The sequence below is a fragment of the Sitophilus oryzae genome, unplaced genomic scaffold (assembly GCF_002938485.1).
Source record: "Sitophilus oryzae breed Bouriz unplaced genomic scaffold, Soryzae_2.0 scaffold_179_pilon_pilon, whole genome shotgun sequence".
NCBI classification, from domain to species: Eukaryota; Metazoa; Arthropoda; class Insecta; order Coleoptera; family Curculionidae; genus Sitophilus; species Sitophilus oryzae.
This window is the reverse complement of record NW_022146501.1, coordinates 1,029,338-1,050,246: the sequence shown is the minus strand read 5'-3', so window position 1 is coordinate 1,050,246 and position 20,909 is coordinate 1,029,338. Positions and strand designations below refer to the sequence as shown.

At 27.1% G+C, this 20,909-nt stretch overlaps 1 long non-coding RNA gene across 2 annotated transcripts; it reads right to left on the bottom strand.

Moving 5' to 3' along the window:
- Nucleotides 1-13,150: 13,150 nt before the first annotated feature.
- On the bottom strand, nucleotides 13,151-20,868 carry LOC115882884. Of its 2 annotated transcripts, XR_004050279.1 has the most exons (11): nucleotides 20,685-20,868; nucleotides 20,345-20,619; nucleotides 20,054-20,286; nucleotides 19,625-19,789; nucleotides 19,122-19,272; nucleotides 18,325-18,531; nucleotides 17,751-17,922; nucleotides 15,756-15,945; nucleotides 14,590-14,768; nucleotides 13,915-14,085; nucleotides 13,151-13,394 (listed from the first exon to the last, which is right to left on the bottom strand). It is a non-coding gene; the product is annotated as an uncharacterized LOC115882884 (long non-coding RNA). The 2 variants fall into 2 exon arrangements; XR_004050280.1 differs by lacking the exon at nucleotides 14,590-14,768.
- Between the last annotated feature and the right edge of the window lie 41 nt (nucleotides 20,869-20,909).

Here is a 20,909-nt window from a genome sequence, read left to right as displayed (position 1 = left end):
GCGTCGTTCTTTGTGTTTAAATCATTGCATCAATTATTTGTGACGTTTGAAAAAAATAGTATGTTCTATTCGGAGTAAAAATGACTTTTTGTGCCTCGCCTGTAACGTCGAACGTACAGCGTCGCCACAAAAAGTATAATTTTTACTCCTAATTCGATATACCTACTATTTTGCATTGTTTTATGTCATGTGTAATAGTCTATCCAACGAGAGGATCCCTGACAGTGACAGTTGTGTTTGTCATTTTAATTAACAGGTAAATTGTATTTGCTGTCATTTTTAAGGATATCTTCTGTCAAAGTCTTCTTCGGCTCGTTGAACAGACTATATAACGTAAGCCATTTTGTATGTATTTGTAATAATAATAATGTAATAATTGTAATACAGCGAAATGGAACAAATTCGATAATAAATAAATAGGAATAATATGTCGTAAAAACGCTTGCACACGTGGACTGACATTTTTAGTTGCGCATTTCATTCAACAAAGACTTTTGTACAGGGTGTGTCACGAAACAGTCGCTAATACCGATTTTTATTGTATATTCTAAAATCTAGCGCATCTGTCATAACATAATACAAATTAACTTGACAACTTTATTTTATTTTTTACATGCCTATAACATTGCTGTTTGTCCTAATCTTTTTGGTCAAGTTTTAATTTTAAATTAGCAAAAGCTCTCAATTGTTACAGTTATTGGTATAAACATGTTTAATGTTTAAATAACACACCCTGTATATTAGGAGTGTATTAAATAGCGCATTTTTTTCTGATTTTAAAGATTGTCACACATGGTTTTTAATTTTAACAGTGCAAAAATGTTGTAAGTTGTCAATTTTTTTAATGTTATTGGTATGAAATGTATGTTTTTAAAACGGGACACCCTGTATACTAAAATAAATATACATTTTTTATATCAAAAATATATTACACATTCTTTTATTTTTTACAGACAGTTAGTTGTTTAGTTGAATATTTCATATTGTATCTAACTAAATATATTCCAGGGTAGCCTAGCGCATTCGCCATAATATAAAATGAGCGAAACTAATTTATTTTAACCAGTTATTTTTTTAAATAATATTTATTATCGCATTTATTTCATATTCACTCTTCTTACCTGAAGTTTTGTAGTTAACTAACTAGAAGTACATGGGGCACCATCTGTTTATTATAACATCTTTTTTAATATTTTGTGTGATATTTTAACTTAAAAACTTTGTGTTTGACGTTAAAGTTATTTGGAAACGCTTCTTAAATATAAAGTCGGATAAAAATTCAATCATTATTTTTTTTGGAATATTTCATTTTGTTGATTTACCGTTAATTATTTAAATATTATAATCATTCTTATTTCAGTTTAGAGTAATTTTTTCGCTAATACAGGTACTTAATATTTTTAGCTGATTATTACTATTGAAACTTACCTTGTTTCTTAATACAAAATTTAGATCGGCGTAAAATATTGAAAATTGCCTCATTAGAATAACAATAAAAAAAACAGAGTTAATAAAAAATATTTATTTTTTTATTTTTTCATCTATTAATAAAGTACAGTATAAATAATATCAAATTATATTTTGTTAATAAATATATGGATGCTACATGTACATCTAATTGTTGTTTTCCAGTTGTTTCTAATTGTTCTGTATTTATGTAAAACTTAACTGTCGCATTTTTCTTAATATTACAATTTGCTTTTATATGTAATATAATCAATATAAGGTGTTTTTTTTCAGTACAAATATTTAATTTGCAGAGTAAGGTAAATGTTAAATTATGATATTATTGGTTTTGTTGCTTTAATTTTTAGATGTTTTTGATTGTGCTAATTAAAGAAAAAAAGATAAAACACTCCTCAATTTGATTGAATACACCTAATATTGATTATAAATATTATTGTGTCCTATTTGCTGTGGTTATCACACTTTTAATTTTTTTTCGGGTTTTTGTAAGTTAAGATGATTTGTTGGTTGCCTATATTTTCTAAAAAATATTTTTAAAACCAACAACTATCAGTTGCATATTATAATTTTTTTTCTTTAATTAAATAATTGTAATATTTTTTTTTAATTTTATATGATAATTTACAATATATACTATATACAGGGTGATCCAGTATACTGAAAAATCTTCAAATCAAGTTAACATCTTTTTCCTCATTCTTTCTTGCAAACTGTTTTTATTACACGGTGATTCTACTATAATTTTACACTTAATGTTGCAGTTTTTTAAATGGGAAGGTTTATATTTTGTTTGCTCTGTAGATTTACTATAGAAATTTTCAAATTTTAAATAACATCACTATTATTTTGTTTTTCAAATTGAAGTATATAGTGTCTTTTTCAAAACTATATGTATTTATTTTATTTAGAAAATTGGACAATACAAGTTTTAAAAATGTCTGAAAATCTATGTCGTGCTTCTATATCAAATCTAATTGAAGTCAAAAATAATTTTTAACTTTATTATCCAACCTTATCCAACGATATAAAGTCTAAAAAATAACTCAGTTTAAATTAATAGTAAAATCTTAAACAAAAATGGTACAAAAAGTATGAGCTCTATAAATTATTATAGATATTTTTTTTTAGTTTTAAGGGAAAACTACAACAACATTAGTGCAAAAATATTTTTGTATCACCCTGTACATGTGTAAAAATATTTTCAACATGTGCGCTACCATTGGCCACATTTGTAAAATAAATTGGGGTGAAAATCGCGAACAGAAAAATTTATATTAGGTCTTTTTAATATACCGGGTCGCCCTGTATTTCGATATAGGCTTTTTGTCTAATTGGCATAGACCTATGGCATAGACAGTGTTGATAACCACAGTAAAAAATATACAGGGTCCTGCAACAAAGCGTCTTAAGTTAATTTTAAGTGCAGACCATAAACGTGCACTAGGTTGAAATTTCAGGAAATTATGTTCAGTTGTATAGGGTGTCTGAAAAAAATGTGGATGTATTAAATGGCCCTCTTTTACACGTTTTTAAGTTTTTACACTAAACTTGTTTTGATAGTTCAAGAGAAATAAGTACATAAAATATAGATGCAGGTTTTTCAGAGACATTTAGTGCGATAAAAAATTAAGTTATACAATTAAGTTATACAATTTTTTGGAATAATTCTGATCGTCTTTTGTTTATTTTTATTTCACTCTCTGGCGATTTAGGTAAAACCTTACATGTCCTACATTTATAGTTTTCTTCTACCTTCAATAGGGAAACTTGCTGGTATCGCACTAAATATTTCTGAAAACTCTGTACATATACCGTATGATAAAAAAAACGGCGTCCAGTTGGCTGGGAAATGAACATCGATATTTCCCATATAATTAACAAAACGCGGTTTTTTTTCGATCATATTGTATTTTGCAGCCATTTTCTAAAAAAATTAAAAATACAAGGCTTGAAATAGAAACAATGCTTGGTATTTAATACAGGTGGTCTGTACTAACGATTATAAATGTTATAACTATACAGGGTGCTCAACGTTTAATATGAAGGTGGTTAAAAACATACAGTAATTTTTCTTGGATTTTTTTAACAGGGCAAAAAACTATTAGGTGAAAAAGTCGTGTCAATATTTCAGTGCGTTCCTTTTAAAAAATAAGAAATTTTAGCAAGTTCGGCATCGAATTTTGAACCCCCTGTACAATGTACGATTACGATATGCATGATAAAGTTAGTGTGAACCAACTGTAAACACTGAGTATAGTTTTAACTTCAAGGCGTCAATTTGTAGGTTTTTAGTTATTTTTTAAAATATATTGTAAATGTATATATTTTTATTGGTTAGTTTATTTCTCTGGAACTATCAAAACTTCTACAGTGATAAGAAAGGAATACTTTACACTAGCACTTTTTTTAGATATCCTGTATACAAGTGAATATATTTTCGTGAAATATGTTCCAGCAAGAGCGTAGCTAAGGGTGGGCAGAGCGTAAGCTAGAGATTAAAAAATTGCCTTAAGGGTAAAGTTTTCGAGAAATTTGCAAAAAAAAACCGAGGATTTTGTTTTACTGCGCCTTCTAGGCCATCGACTGGCGACGCTCTTCTCTTGTGTTCAGTAAGATCTCTTCAACGTGTTAGGGAAAATTTTGACAGACGATATCCAAAAAACGACAGAAAGTACAATTTACTTGTAGATTAAAATGGCTCACATAACTGTCACTGCCGTGTACCCTCTCGTTGGACAAACTATACACAGTTTAAGTCTGCACTTAATGCGTCTGTGCAATAAAATCCTTAAGTTCTTGAATAAACGACCTCTATCGATGCTCGGCGTACTGTTTGTTGCTGGACCCTGTATAGTATTCCATTTGGTTAGTGGGTTTTTTGGCTTATTCGTAAAAAAACTTCCGATTTTTACGAACATGAGTTAGTTACATTTGCTAGCCCATTTAGTATTCTTGATACGGGGCGAATTTGAAAATGTGGCAATGTAAGACCCCCTCGTATCACAGTTATTTATAATTTTATGCTTTTTTCGAAGAATCCAGTGGTCTTATTAGTTTCTATTTTTGAAATTTTGACCAATGTTTATTTTTAATTGGGACAACCTGTATATTACGAAATTAATTCGTCATTTTAAAAGCTTATTAAAAATAGATGACACTGTGTCATTAAAAAATACTTTGAGAAGCTTGTAAAAAGATTCCCTTACAAATATACAGGGTGTCCCATTGTGTCCAAAATAAAGTAAACATTGGTCAATACTTTGTCTATAAAATTCTTAAAAGAAAAACTAAATAAGCCTCTGGGGTTCTACGTAAATAGTTTTATAAAAATGCGTTTATCTTTTTGACATATCAGGCTAGTGAGATACGAGGGGTGTCTGAAATGCAACATTTTTATTATCATCTTTAGATGGAAACTGCGAGGGCTATGTTGGTTTCACTTAAATGTAACTCAAGTTTGTAGAAACTGTTAGGTTCTATTAATAAGTCAAAAAACCCTCAATTGCAACTAAAATGGATACTCCTGAGGCATGTACAGAGTGTCCCATTTTGGTTGCAATTGAAGATATCTCGCTCATAAGCAACCTTGAGCTAAATAGTCATGGCCTTCTTAGACCTTAGGAGTTTAGGAGACTATGACTAAAGGCTTGTTGACACGGTCCAAGTGCGATGTAAATACTCTTGTATATAGGCACTTTTCATCATCCAGTATAAAATAAATAATCATTGTTTAAATCCATCCTTCTCGAATCCATGTTATGTAGTAATTTATTATAAATAAATAAATCTATTGAAATGAAAATAATTGTTTTTTTTAACTTGTGCATGTGGCGCCCTCTGGTGGTAATGCCCGGAACTAAAAGTGATAGCAGCGCCCTCTAGTGTTAATGCCCGGAACTAACAAAACTAGTAGCGCCCTCTGGTGTTAATGCCTGGAACTAAGAATGATAGCAGCGCCCTCTTGTGTTAATGCCCGGAACTAAAAATGATAGCAGCGCCCTCTTGTGTTAGTGCCCGGAACTAAAAAATGCTGGTAGCGCCCTCTGGTGTTAGTGCCCGGAACTAAAAAAATGCTAGCAGCGCCCTCTGGTGTTAATGCCCGGAACTTAAGTGCATATGTTTAGCTCGGTACATTGACACTAGGGGGCGCCACATAAACTAGTGTGCTTAGTAAATTGTTTACTATGAAAAAAAAAACAAATATTAAATTCATTATTTTGCGTATATTTGGTACATAAAATTTACATTAAAGAGAGAGGAATAAGGTATTAAAATTTACATTAAAGAATTAGGTATTTTTGACAGCATGTTCTAAGAACACGCTGTAAGTTTTTTGCAGCAAGTTCTAAAGCCTGGTTGACTTGGACTAAGTTACACTTGGATGCTGCCATAAAAGTATATTTATGTGGATGGTGTGCGCGCCTCACTTGTAAGCTGATTCTATTTTATCAAAGTCGAATTGGAAAGCTTTGTAGGATGATATGAAGTTTTCCAACTCGACTTGGATAAAACATTGATACGATACAAACAGTGTACAAGTGTGCGCGCAGCATCCATAAACTACACTTATATGGCAGCACTTGGTCTAAGTACACTTGGACCGCGTCAACCCGCCTTAGTGCAGCGTTACACTATGCGTTTCAGCAGCAACGTGTAAACCGGCCTTTAGAACGCGCTGCCTCTTCCGGCAAGTTCTAAGAAATAAGAACTTGCTGTAAGTTTCTTACAGCGAGTTCGAAAAACGTGCTGCTACAGGAAAATAAACAACAAATAAGATTTATCGCAAAAATAAGGCGTCAGCGTTGGCTTGAAAATGGCAATCGATGATGTTTTATATAAAAATAAAATGTCATCAACCCAAAAATCAAATGCCATCAACCCAAAACTCTAACACCGTTAACTCTAAACGCTACGCTCCAAACTACATATTTTGATTAGTAAAGATTGAATCTTGCGGTTTTGTGTAAATTTGAGTTACTTTTAAGCGAAATCAACATAGCCTTCTTAATTTCCATGCTACAGGACGATAAGAAGAATAAGAAGACTGCATTTCATACACCCCTCGTATATCGTTAGCATAACATGTAGACGAATCGTTAAAACAGAACCTTTTACGTAGAATCCGCGGGCTTATTTTTTATCTATCAAGACCATGTTTAGTTAATTTTTAAATAAGACATCCTGTATATTTGATAAGAACTAAAAAGACCATTTGAATGGATTAATCAACGCCGTTCAAAAATATACAGTAAAGAAAACAAAGAAAAAACATATAATCATATGACAGTCAAGGGGCAGCATTGGGTGCATGGCAAATATTTAGGAGGCTAATATAAAATGAATTTTTGGAAGTTTGTAAAAAGACAAATTAATTTCTAGATAAATACACATGAAGCGTCCTATTTAAAAAAAAACTAAACAATGGTCGATATTTCACAAATAGAAATATTAAGAAAAAAACTAAGACACTGGATTCCACATAAAGTATAAAGCTAAGCATATACAGGAGCGGAGAGCAGAACAGCGAAAACAGACACACTAGCTCCTTACTACAGCTCATACCAATTAATCTCGTGTGTTTCTTCTCCCCGTTTTGATTTCCGCTAGAGTATGTGCTTACCAGAAGAAATAATTCAACTTCTTGTCAAAAAACTGAGATATGAAGGGTAGAAAAAAACTGCATTTTTAGGAACATCCTGAAGCAGGATAACAAAGTAGGCCGCGAGAATTTTCTTTGGCGCATTAAATTTTACGTATTTTTTTTAAGTAGTAAGGATCTTTATTAATAAAGCGAAAAATACCACATTTGCTACAAAAATGGGACACTCTGTATATTATTAGCTTTTATTTCATTTCGCTTTTAAAAAGGTTTAGCTTTATTTTTTGGCCTAAAAAAGAAACTATTTTTTTTTAGTCCACTGTTTATACCACTGCTATTATAGTCTGTTAAATATTGGACAAAGTAAATTGCTAACATGTACAGGGTGTATCAATTTCATTCGTTCGTGCTTTAGGGAGTTTCTAGCTTATGAACGCAGATAGAGAAAAAGTTGAGATTTTCGAAATAGTTGGCTTGTTTTTTTTTTTTTAATTTAAAAATATGAACATATTTTTTTAAGATAAAAACATTTGCTTTGAAACGAACGTTACACTGAATTATGTTTTTACATTTACAATAAGTTTTTATATCTGAATACAAGGGACGGTTAAAAGCATTTATCAAAATCACCCTGTAGTTCAAAAACTAAGAAGGTTATAACATGTGATTTAAAAAAAGTAAAAAAACTACGTGAAAGGCGTCTGGGGAATGATAATTTTGCCGAGGTGAATCTCTAGACGCCATTTAGTAAAATTTTACATAAAACTTCAATATTAACACTAATTATAGAAAGAATAAAAAAGGATAGAACGGTTCTAGAGCACAAATCTATTTTCAAAAAATATTTTTACCCTGTAATTTTAAACTACGCCATTTAAAAATCGTTTTTTACTCAATATAAAAATAAATTACCACCTTCTTAAGGGCAATTGGCAGTAAGCGCTATTAAACAATAAAGAAGAGGACGGGCCAAGAAAATGAAGTCTAGGGCTTGAGTTCGCAAAAATTGTCATCGTCATTCCCCAGCCGTTCATCACGCCGTTTTTTTTTCGACCGTAGGGTATTTTATAAAAAATTAGTAGCCACTGCAAAAACCGCTTCTTCCTATCTCCGTTCATAAGGGAGAAACACTATAAAACATGAGATACCCATGTTAAACGGGTTCGTCATTTCCACATTTAGTTGCAATTAAGGGCTTTCTCGCTTATTAGTAAAGAATACTAAATGTCGAACTCGTTACTTAAATGAACCCATTATTTTTTTCTTGAAAGCAAAGATACAGTACACAAAATTGTCATGGCCCTCTTAGTTTCCATGATACAATGTGCTGCAGTTTTACACACACCTCATATTATATCAGTAGTCTGAAAAAAAATAAAAACAGATTCATATACTTAGAGCATATTAGGTGGAACCAGAGGCATAAAAGTAAGTTTTTTCTTAATATTTTCATCACACACCCTGTATACTTGTCAAAAAAATAGTCTTCGTCCTTCACAAGCTTTCAAAATATATGTAACAGTATATTTTAGTTAAAAGCTGCAGAATTAATAATTTTAAATAATACAAATAAAAATTTACATAGGACTATGCCAAAACAATGCTGCTATTTATTATCTTTTAATTGGCGAAACCAATTTTGATCTATTTAATTTTTAAATGAAAAGTTTAAACAATAAAGAACTAAAAATACAAATACTAAGGACAATGACATAGGATATAAAAAAATTTGTATTAAACTCTTTCACCTCTAATTAAAAACTGTGACTTATGGTGGCTTGTGAGAAGATACGTTAATTTCCTGACAAATATACGGGCTGCCCCATTAATAGAAACAAAACATTGGTCGATATTTAAAAAAAAACTATTTAAAGTAATTAAAAAAGAAGTTCAATAGCAATATGTTTTAAAATTTATTGATAAGTTGTCAGACTACTGAAATAGGAACTAACATTTTCAAAATCACCCTGTATCATAGAAACTAAAAGGGGACCGTGGCAATTTTATTTTTCATAAAAATCAAGTTTATAAAAATCGCAATGTCCTATCCTTACTAATGCGCAAGAAAACTCAATTGGACAGTCTGTACAACATTATTGATTGATAAACTTTTCCTAGCAAGCGCCAATAGATACTTTCAATAAAGCACACAAAGTGGAAATGATAAAATGACAGAAAATATTACTCATGAGTAAGTGACAAATACCATTCACATGAGTCTACCAAACATTGTATTATAATTTAGAGCATAGCCGTTAGTTTTTCCTTGATTACAATTTAAATAAACATTTTAAAAATGGAAGTTTTTACAAGGTTTGTTGTTTATTTTCCAATTAAACTAATATAAAATTAAAAATTGCATAAATTAATTAATCGCTCATCGCATGAATTAAAATTATACAAAAAAATTGAAGTGAATAGTTAATAAATAAATAAATAAATAACATATTAAATAACATGGTAAACTTCTAGTTAACTGAAATTTTAAATGGCTTAATATGTGCTCTAATATTAACGGCATATTTTGTAATAAAAAGATTGAAGTGAAAATCTCAAATGTAACACCTAGTTTATTTAACACTGAGCCACCCTGTAGTAATTTAAACGATTTTTTTTAATTGAAATTTGAAAGCAGTACTTACTTAGAAAGCAATAAACAAATATATTAATTATTCTACAAATTTTAACTTTTAAGTTGTTTGAATGAGTAAGAATCGATTAGGCAACCAGTTATACTAAAATTTAAAGAAATTGAGATAACTATTTTCAGATGATTTTTCTATGTAAAATGAGCTTTTTATAATTAATTTACGCAATTTTCTATTGGAGTACAGTGGCCGATTAATCATTACACAATTACAAATCTTAATCCCATCACTGACTAAATATCTTAAAGATTCCAAAACTACAGTTTACAGCCTTAAAATTAGTTCAGATAATTGATAAGTGCTTAAATAAATTATTCCAGAAAAAGCTTGCCAGATGCATACAAAACAACAGTATCAGCTCATAAGAATGTTATTTAATGTAATTTATTTGTGTCGAGTAATTTGAAGTAGTAATTACTTAAGCATCATTTTTTTAATATATTTTACTTTTAAATATCTGGATATATTTAATTTCTAAATATTCACAATGCCACAATTTTGTTATTTATAAAGTATATTATTATAACATTAAGGGTGTTTGATTTAAATAGCAGAGAAAGACACTATATTATATTTAGTTACCAACATATAATGTATTTTAGTATAATATGTTTTGATAAATATTTTCAATTAAAAAAAAACGACTTTATAAATTTGTGAAAGTTTTAAAAATGTACAGGAAAAATCTAAAATAACAATAGAATTAAAATTTGAATAACATTTCATTTACATACTACCAATATAAAGCAAAAATATTACTACGAACTGGCTTTAAAATATGGTCTACTGTAACCCGTACGGTTTTATAAAAAAAATTCAGTGAAAATCTCAAACTGAAGACCTAACATGATTATTTTTGGAACCCAAGAGTGGCCCAATACTCTGATAATATAAATTATTCGTTTTTACCTACTAAAAAAAGATTCTTAATTAGCTGATTAATAATTATTAGACACGACAAAAAAATATTTAAAATGAAAAAAGAAAGACTGTAAACGTACTGCTCGGAATCTCTAAAACGCTTACAAAATATAGATGTATACAAAACATTTTTATAACAAAAATACAGCAATAGGTCACAATAATATATAGAAAACAGATAATAACATTTGTACAGAAATAGTACAATATTATCAATAAAAATGGCGTCGGCGATGGCTATGAAATGAAGATCGCTGTCATTTTATATATAAAATGATATGGGAAATGTTATTGATGTTCATTTCCAAGCCAACTGGACGCCGTTTTTTTCGATCATACGGTATATTGTTTTATTAGAAGTAAAATGATAGTTTTGCGGCGAGACTGTACGTTCGACAGTACAGACAAGACACAAAAAGTAATTTTTACTCCGAATAGAACATGTTCTTTTTTTTCAAACGTCACAAATAATGTTTTAAACAATTTCAAACGTTGCAAAAAATATAAAAATATTTAAAAGTAATATGTTGTAAGTAATTATATATCGAGAAACTAACTTACAATCTTTGTTGTCATCATGTCGCAAAAATTAATAGTTTTGTAACGTTTGAAAAAAAAAAGATATTGTATTGAAATACTTTAATGATATCTCTTTGATAATAATAGGGATCTTCAAATTTATTATGCCTAACAAATGTTATAAAGTAATATTTATTTTCAACAAAAAATATTTAGAAATATTTCCTATTACAGATAGCAAAGGTAAGCTATAATAGATCACTATTATTAACAAAATATTAAAAACAATATTTATAGAATTCTAATACACCAAATAACATACAAAACTGGTATTAAAATAAATCTTTTTGTGACATTTAAGTGGAATGAAATCTATGTCAAAAGATTTTAAATGTTGAAGGACCAACTGAAAAAAGATATGCCACATATAAAACTAAAATTATTATTTTTGTGTAAAAATGTGTTTTATCTTAAAATTATATATTTAACAAATATATATACGAATGTTAATTTTTATATTATGACTTAAGATATTTCAATTGATCCTACAATAAATATATTATATACCCTAGCAGACCATTTTCATATGTAAAATTCATAAATTTTAGGAGATAAAGTTTGAGTAGAGGTCTAATAGATATGTTAAATAAATATGACAAGATAGAGACATTTTAAATACTAAAATTGAGAGAAAAAAATACTACTGGAAATAAGATTTTTTTAAATAATAAGAACATTACCACAACATTACATAAGAATCGATTAGGCAACCAGTAATACTAAAGGTTAAAATTCGTGTATTTATTTTCAATTGAACTCTTCTAAAATAATTAATTTATGCAAATATACTTGAATCGCACAGTGTATCTACGAAAAATAATTTTTGAAATGTGTGCTCACAATATATTTGTTAAAAAAATTGAAATGCAAATATTAAAAAGAAAAATATTTTTATAAGGAATGTATCTTTTATGAAAATATTAATAAAAAAAGTTTTTGATCTTGTAAAGACGTTCTGAGGACAGACTGTATATTAAGATAATTCTGCACATAAAAAAGAAAGCAATGCATGAAGTGCTAAAGAAACAAACTTTATCACTAAAATTTAAGTACAAAATAGATATAAACATAAATGTTTTTAAATCATATAAATTGATTAAAAACATCTGTGTTAGGGTACCAATATTAATTATCAAAAGCAAAAAAAAACTATATGATCACAAGTATCCAAAATTGATTTAGTAAAAAAAATATTTCCAAAAAATAAACACTAATAAATCATATCTACTGTCTTGACATTAGTATTCAATAATCTCATTTAATTTTTATGAAAAAGTATTAAATTGACCATTAACTATTAAATTATCGTTCGGTTGAAGATATAGTTAGTTAAATTCTATAAAATTTAGTTTTGCGTTAATACAATAAATGAAATATTAAAAAACATAAAGTTTAAAACCAAAATAATACTTGTGTTCATAGGGCTATAATAGTGACGCAGCTGCGCAAGTATAAAAGTTATAATTTTGATAATCTGGAATAAACTTAGAGAAGCTTAGGAAAATATAAATAATACAAGATAAAAATAATTTGGAAATGATACTAGCCTATAGATTGTTTTTTAATTCTTTTAAAAAATACCTTTGACGAAATCCAGAATACAAATTATAATTATTTAATAACAATTTAATGATTGAATTAATGGAAGTAAATATAAGATAGGTGAGATTGAAAAAAAGCTTGAGATGAAAAATTATAACAGATTAGTATCATGTTGCTCAACATATCCTCCATAAAGATTATTGCATTGATTTGAAGGATTTAAAATTAATCAAACATGCCCCAAACTAGAGGCAATTAGATAATTAATAGAGCATCAAAATAAATAAATAAAAAGACAATATAAACAGAAACAGGTCCTATTCATAAAATAAAGTGAATTGTTCTTAACTAGTGTTTTATTTTACAAAATCTTAAGAAAAAAAAAAGATTTTTATCCAGATTATCAAAATTTTACAAAAAATCAATAACACTAATATGACGCCTGATATACTTAAATAGTTAAGAAGAGGATAAAAACCAGTAAACAAATTTATTGAAACAATAACACTATTAATGAAGCTAACGAACCTTGGTGAGGCATTGAGGAGTATTGAGTCTGTTTTATGTTGAGTGAAAGAGGAAAGTGAGGAGTAGGAGCAACTGTTGAGATATCCATTGTTAAGAAAATGCAGAGATATCTAAAAAATAAAATAAAAATAATATTAAAAAAATGAATAAAAAGATCTATGTAAAAATTAAAATAAATATATTTTTATTAACGCAATAACTATGTTTTTTAAATTAATAGTTATTTGTATATATCCTATGAGAAAAAAACAGCATCATAGTGGCTTTTAAAATAACAATTAATGACAATTATTTCTGAGAGGTAGACCACAATATATCATTTATAAAAAATTGGTATAAAAATGTATAAAAAATTAAAGAATGAAATGTTAAAAAAATTCAAAGTTCATATTTTTTTTAATTAAGGTTTTCACCTTTGTATAATAATCGGTATGTTTGAAACCTTTTTCCTTTTTTTCATATAAATATTATTTTTGACAAGTTTTTATATCAATTTTTAATAAATGACATATAGAAATAGACGTTGACCTCAGAGACCTGTGCAGCTTGAATATTATGAAAACTTATCATAATTTTCAAGCTTGTCGATGAAATTTAATAAGAAAAAAAAAAAAAAGATAAATAACTTACCAGTGATGAAGGACTGCGACCACACTAACAGCTATTAAGTACAGTCCTCAATGGTCTTTCTCAGTCTTTCCCTGCAAATTTCATTCCATTTAAAGCTTTTTGATGTCCACCATAATATTTGCAGATAGTACAGCTTGTGGATTTTTAACAGCCAATTATCCCATCTTATACCTAAAATTCCAAAAAAATATTAAGTAAATTTTTACTATACTAATTTTGGAAAATTTTGAAAACAATATTAATAAAAAACAAAAATAAAAAAGATTAATCAAAATTATATTTATAAAAATATATATTTATAGCGTTTATTCTAGTGGGAACTTTAATATATCGTCAAGGTGTGTGTGACGAGTTCTGCAATTTTAAACCAAACAGTTTTGAAATGTTGACAATTTGGCGAAGGATTTTTTTAAATAGTTAATTGTGTGTTGTAATCAGTATAAATTGTGAGAAAATAAATCCGTCAGGTATTTTATCGTGAGTTTAAATTAGCGGACCCACGGAATCCCTAACAATATGCAACCAGTAATACAGTATGAGCATTTTATTTTGTCCTGCTTATTTCTAACTGTTATTGGCTGTTCTAATATTTGCACAAAAGAGCTTGAATATTAGAAAATTTTAGAAATTTTCAAGCTGCTCAATGAAATTTTATAAGATAAATAAATAACTTACCATTGATGAAGAACTGGATCCGCTCTAACAGTTATTAAGTAACAGCAGTTCCAAATGGTGTTCCTTGATTTCTCCTGCACAAGTTTCATTCAATTTAAATCTCTTTGATGACCACCATAAATATTACTTGCAGCTAGTACGACTTATTAATTTCTAATAGCAATTGTCCTTTCGTATACCTAAATAAAAAATATATTAGGTAATTTTTTATTATAGCAATTTTTGAAGCTATCAAAAAACAATAACATAAATTATCTTAATATTTGGAAATATGTAAAAATAACAAATAAATAGCACACATTTTTTTATAATAATTTGAGTAAGTTATAAAGAGTTATATAAAATTAAAAGAAAGACTTTTATTGATAACTTCAGAAATAATATAAAAATTGTAAATTTCCTTGATATGACAGTAATACATTATTATGACTTATTAATGCTCAAAAAATTAAATATCTAATTTACTAGGTATATATATAAAAGTAAAACTAATATTTAGCAATAACTTGGAAATTATTATATTTATTTTGGTGACAACTTAAGAAAAAAAAGCTATGCAACCAGTAATACACTCTTAGCATTCTCCATTTATTTATTTTTTTCTATTTTTTGAGCTGGAACATTCGTTAAAAAAACAAATTATAGGGTTTCCTGTCAAGTTTTAGTACATTTTATTGTTATAAATATGATACACTGCCATATGACACCCACTTAAGTTATTGGTAGAAAATGTATATATTTTTTAAATAAGATACCCTGTCAATTTAAAAAAATAGATAAAAATAATATACAAAAAAAAAACACATAAAAACTTGAGTTAAAACCTTCTAATTCTTTTTTTTTCAATGAAAATTCTAGCCCTTCCCAAATAAAAAAAGTTAAAACTAATATATATAATTATGTGTTATCTGTGGTTGTAATCAGTATATATTGTGTGTATATAGTGCGAAAATAAATCCGTTAAGTATTTTATCGTGAGTTTAAATTAGCGGAACCACGGAATCCGTAACAATATGCAACCAGTAATACAGTATCAGCATTTTATTTTATCCTGCCTATTTTTAATAGTCGTTGGCTGTTCTAATATTGGAACAAAAGCGCTTGTATATATTTAAAAAAATTTCAAGCTGTCCAGTGAAATTTTATAAGACAGATAAATAACTTACCATTGATGAAGAACTGGATCCCCTCTAACAGCTATTAAGTAACAGCAGTTCAAAATGGTTTTCCTTGATTTCTTCTGCCACAAGAGCTTCTCTCTCTCATTTCATTTAAATCTCTTTTATGACCACCATACATATTATTTGCAGCTAGTATGTCTTATCGGGTTCTAATAGCCATTGTCCTATCGTATGCCTAAATAAAAAAAAATATTAGATAATTTTTTATTATAGGAATTTTTAATGCTATCAGAAAACAGACAATAACATAAATTATGTTAATATTTAGAACTATGTAACATAACAAACAAATAATAGACATTTTTTATATTAATTTGAATAAGTTATAAAGAGTTATATAAAATTAAAAAAAACTTTTATTGATAACTTCAGAAATGATACAAAAAATTGTAAAATTCCTTGATAAGAAAATAAAACTTTATTATAATGAGTTACTAATAATCCAAAAAATAAATATCTAATTTACTAGATCTATAGAAAAAGAAAAAATGAATATTTAGTAATAACTCGTAAATTTATTGCGTTATTTTGGTGATAACTTTAATAATTTTGAAATAAATTTAAAGATATGCAACCAGTAAAACACTGTTAGCATTGTATTTTTTTCCACTTTAATTGGCCATATGTTTTTAATTTTTTGAGCTCTAATATTAATTAAAAAAAAACAATTATATTAGTTTTCCAGTCAAGTTTTAATACGGTTTTATTATTATAAATGTCATACACTCTCAAGTATCACCCAGTTATTGGTAAAACTGTATATTTTTAAGTGAAATGAGTAAAAAAGTGAATAAATTAAAAAAAAAAGAAATAAACATAATAATATTGGTCTATTTTTTATTAAATTTTGATAAAACTATAACAAAGAAAGGGCAGGAATATCTTTCAGAAATTAAAAAATGTATATGCATAATATGTTAATATTTAGAACTACGTAACATAACAAACAAATAATAGACATTTTTTATATTAATTTCAATAAGTTATAAAGAGTTATATAAAATTAAAAAAAAAACTTTTATTGATAACTTCAGAAATGATACAAAAAATTGTAAAATTCCTTGATAAGAAAATAAAACATTATTATAATGAGTTACTAATAATCCAAAAAATAAATATCTAATTTACTAGATATATAGAAAAAGAAAAAAATAATATTTAGTAATAACTCGTAAATTTATTGCGTTATTTTGGTGATAACTTTAATAATTTTGAAATAAATTTAAAGATATGCAACCAGTAAAACACTGTTAGCATTGTATTTTTTTCCACTTTAATTGGCCATATGTTTTTAATTTTTTGAGGTCTAATATTAATTAAAAAAACAATTATATTAGTTTTCCAGTCAAGTTTTAATACGGTTTTATTATTATAAATGTCATACACTCTCAAGTACCCAGTTATTGGTAAAACTGTATATTTTAAGTGAAATGAGTAAAAAAGTGAATAAATTAAAAAAAAAAGAAATAAACATAATAATTTTGGTGTATTTTTTATTAAATTTTGATAAAACTATTACAAAGAAAGGGCACGAGTGTCTTTCAGAAATTAAAAAATGTGCCATCTAATATATTTTTAATGTATAGGGTCTTCCATTTAAAAAAATACACATTAAAACTTGAAATAAAACTTTATAATTTCTTTTTTTTTTCAATGAATGTTCTAGCTTCTAAAATAAAAAAAAGTTAAAACCTGTTAAAATTTAGGGCAAAATAAAATGTGTAACACTGTACAAACTGCAGAGTATGATGAATATTCTGCAAAATTTAATCATTTTACAAAATTTTCAAGCTTATCAATGCCATTTTATGACAATATATACAGGGTATTTCACGTAACTAGTCCATTAAAAGTGTTTTAAAACGAAATTTAGTCCAAATTAAACTAGTTACAGGACTTAGAAAAATATATACCGCGAAAAACTCTTAATGAACCAGTTGTATGAAAATCTCTGTATATAAAACGATCAAAATAACTTACCATTATTAAAAGGTAAGAGATGTCGAGCCCAACCCTGGTTCTATTAACTTTACATCCTGAAACGACTGGCATTTTTCTGTATCCAATCAAATATGTTCCTTCAAAGCTGCAACTTGTTCGTTGAGTTGTGACAGTAGCTGTCAAAATGTCCGTTATCAATTTCTTCAGCTCACTAAAAGCACACAAAAAAAAATTAAAAAATAAAAAATTTAAATAGGTAATAAAAAAAATTATGACGTCAGTTTGTTCATACTAAATTTATCACAATTTTCAACCTTGTCAAAGAAATTTAATAAAAAAAAAAAATAAAATAAATAAATCAGACGTCTAAATACAAAACCCGACAAGTGACCCATTTTGGAAAATTGAGATCTATAGAACATTTAATTCCTTATTTAGAATTATTTTTGTTAAAGATATTTTCAAGAAATAATACACCAGATAAATTCAGTCAGGTAGATTTATTATTCTTTCTACTATTCATAATATTTTAAATAATTTTTAGTGTATTTTGTAAAATTGATTTCAATGGGCTTGTCAGGTTTTGCATTTAGAGACGCCTGAAATAACTTACCATTGATGAAGGACTGCATCCACTCTAACAGCTATTAAGTACAGTTCTAAATGGACTTTCTGAGTCTTTTTCTGCGCCCTAAATGGACTTTCTGAGTCTTTTTCTGCAAGTTTCATTCCATTTAAAGCTTTTTGATGTCCGCCATAATATATTATTTGCAATTAGTACTACTTGTTGACTTCTAACAGCGATTGTCCCATTGTATACCTAAAATTCAAAAAAAGTATTAAGTAATTTTTTAACGAATCAATTTTTAAAGATTTTTAAAAACGAAAAAAAAATATATTAATATTTAGAACTTGTTTAGAACTACGTAAAATCATAAATATACGGCTATTATACCAATTTAAATAAATCACAAACAATAAAGATCTTAAATAGACTCTAATAAAAAATAATTATAATTTTTATATTAATATTTGCGGTTTTAACGATCGAAAAAAATATAAATAAGGTATCTGCTGTACTAAAAATATCAAAACAAAAAAAATCAACTTATATTTACCATACCGTAATTTTATTGTGCCTATCTTATTGGAAACTTTAATAATTATTAAAACCAGATTTAAAAATTGCATTTTTTCCAAGATCGCTATATGCAACCAGTAATACAGTGTCTGTATTTTATTTTGTCCTGCCTTTAATAATCCTTTTTATTATTGTTTTAGTTAAAAAAAAAAACAGAAAAAAATAGAGCATGTTAATATTCGACCAAAAGAGCTTAAATACGATGGAAAATTTAATATTTTTATAAGATTTTTAAATTTTATAAGAATAAGTTGAGAGGCATAACTTACCATTATTAAAAGGCAACAGGTGTTGAAGTCAATCCAGTGAATGTCATTTTTCTGTGTCTATTAAAGATTTTCCATTAAAACTGGAACTTGGACTGGAAACAGCTGTCAAAACGTCCATTAATACCTTATTAATACCAATTTGTATTGCTTACTAAAAATACAAAAAATAAATAAGTAAATTTTTATAAAGTCAGTTTCTTCACACATTTTGGAATAAAAAAATTTGTTTTTTTTTAATATGTTAGATAGATATTAAACAAAAAATAAACGCAATAGTAACTCTTTAAAATATTGTCAAATATTCATAGATTTTTACAAAAAGAAAACATACTAAATAAAATTAAAATTTTCTGATACAAATTTATAACTACAAAGATTGAAAAAAAAAATATATTAATATATTTTCAATCTCAAACTTATTTTATTTTGAATTTAAAGCCTACAATTTTGTAGTTAAATACATAAATTGTAACCTTAAAAATAAAAAAATAAAAATAACTTACCATTTTCCGGATTGTATCTTGAAATTGTCATTTGTGGGTAAGATTTTCAGTATCATTTTATTCAAAAAATTCCTCCAGCATTCATCAAACTTATGTACAGTTCTAACTCATTTGCAGATTTGTAACAGCAACTGTCAACGCCCAGTACATCACTCGAACAGATATCTAAAAATAAACAAATATTAATAAGTATATTAATTTGTATCAATGTAGAAAATTAAAATAAATAAGAAAACATTGTAATATTAATATAGATAGGCAAAATACAAAATTAAGTTGATTTGAATAAAAAAATTCCCCTAATAAATTTAAAATTAAATATTGCACCTAAAGTTACTGAAATATACACATTATATGTGTAAAATATGTCATACTTTCCAAGCTTTCCAAAAAATTTAATAGGAAAGAAAATAATGTGAAAAAACTTACCATTTTTGAGCGATATCTGCGTTGTTGAAGTCAATTTAATGTCCTGTATCTACTGTAGAATAAATTGATCATCTGTGAGCTTTTTCCCAGTTTAAATTATGCCAAAACTTCTTTGGTGTTTCTAATAATTCATCCAAGTTGTTATAACAGCTGCCATTCTACATTTCCACCAATAGATATGCTTGTATAATACATAAATAAATGAAACTTGACGTCCAAGATACCAATAACACCTATAAAAAAATAAAAGTTGATAAGTATTTATTTTTTGTAACTAGATGAAAAAATTACCTTAATACAGTTGCTCCAAATTTCATTCAAAAAACTTCCGTTACAGCGAACAAAATCCTCCTCCTTTCCTCAAACCTCTTCTATCTCCTTTCCTTCTATTTCAAAGCAATCCTCTTTCATCTTCTCTGTCCTGTTCTACTTTCCATGTCTCACCAATTCTTATTCAACTACTTATATAACTAACTTATACAAATTCCAGGCGTCTTACAAACATTTTTTAAAAAGGGGGAAAAGGGATATAATGCTACAACAAACGACTACGCTAGCGCACCTACCTAAAAAAAGAAAAACACTTTTTTTAGTCAAAGAAAATGATAAATATAAAGTTATATAAATTTACCTGATGGCATCTAGAAGACGGCCCTAATCCTGCTGTTGTCCCCCAGAAAAATTCATTCCAAAGCAGTTTAGTACTAAAAAGATTTATGCAGGAACAAACTGAATTTAATTTTAGTAACAAAAATAAATTACTAATACTTTAATTCTCATTATAATGTAAAATTACATTATTTACTAATTTACGTTTAATTAAAAATCACTATTAAAAAAATTAAATAATATTATC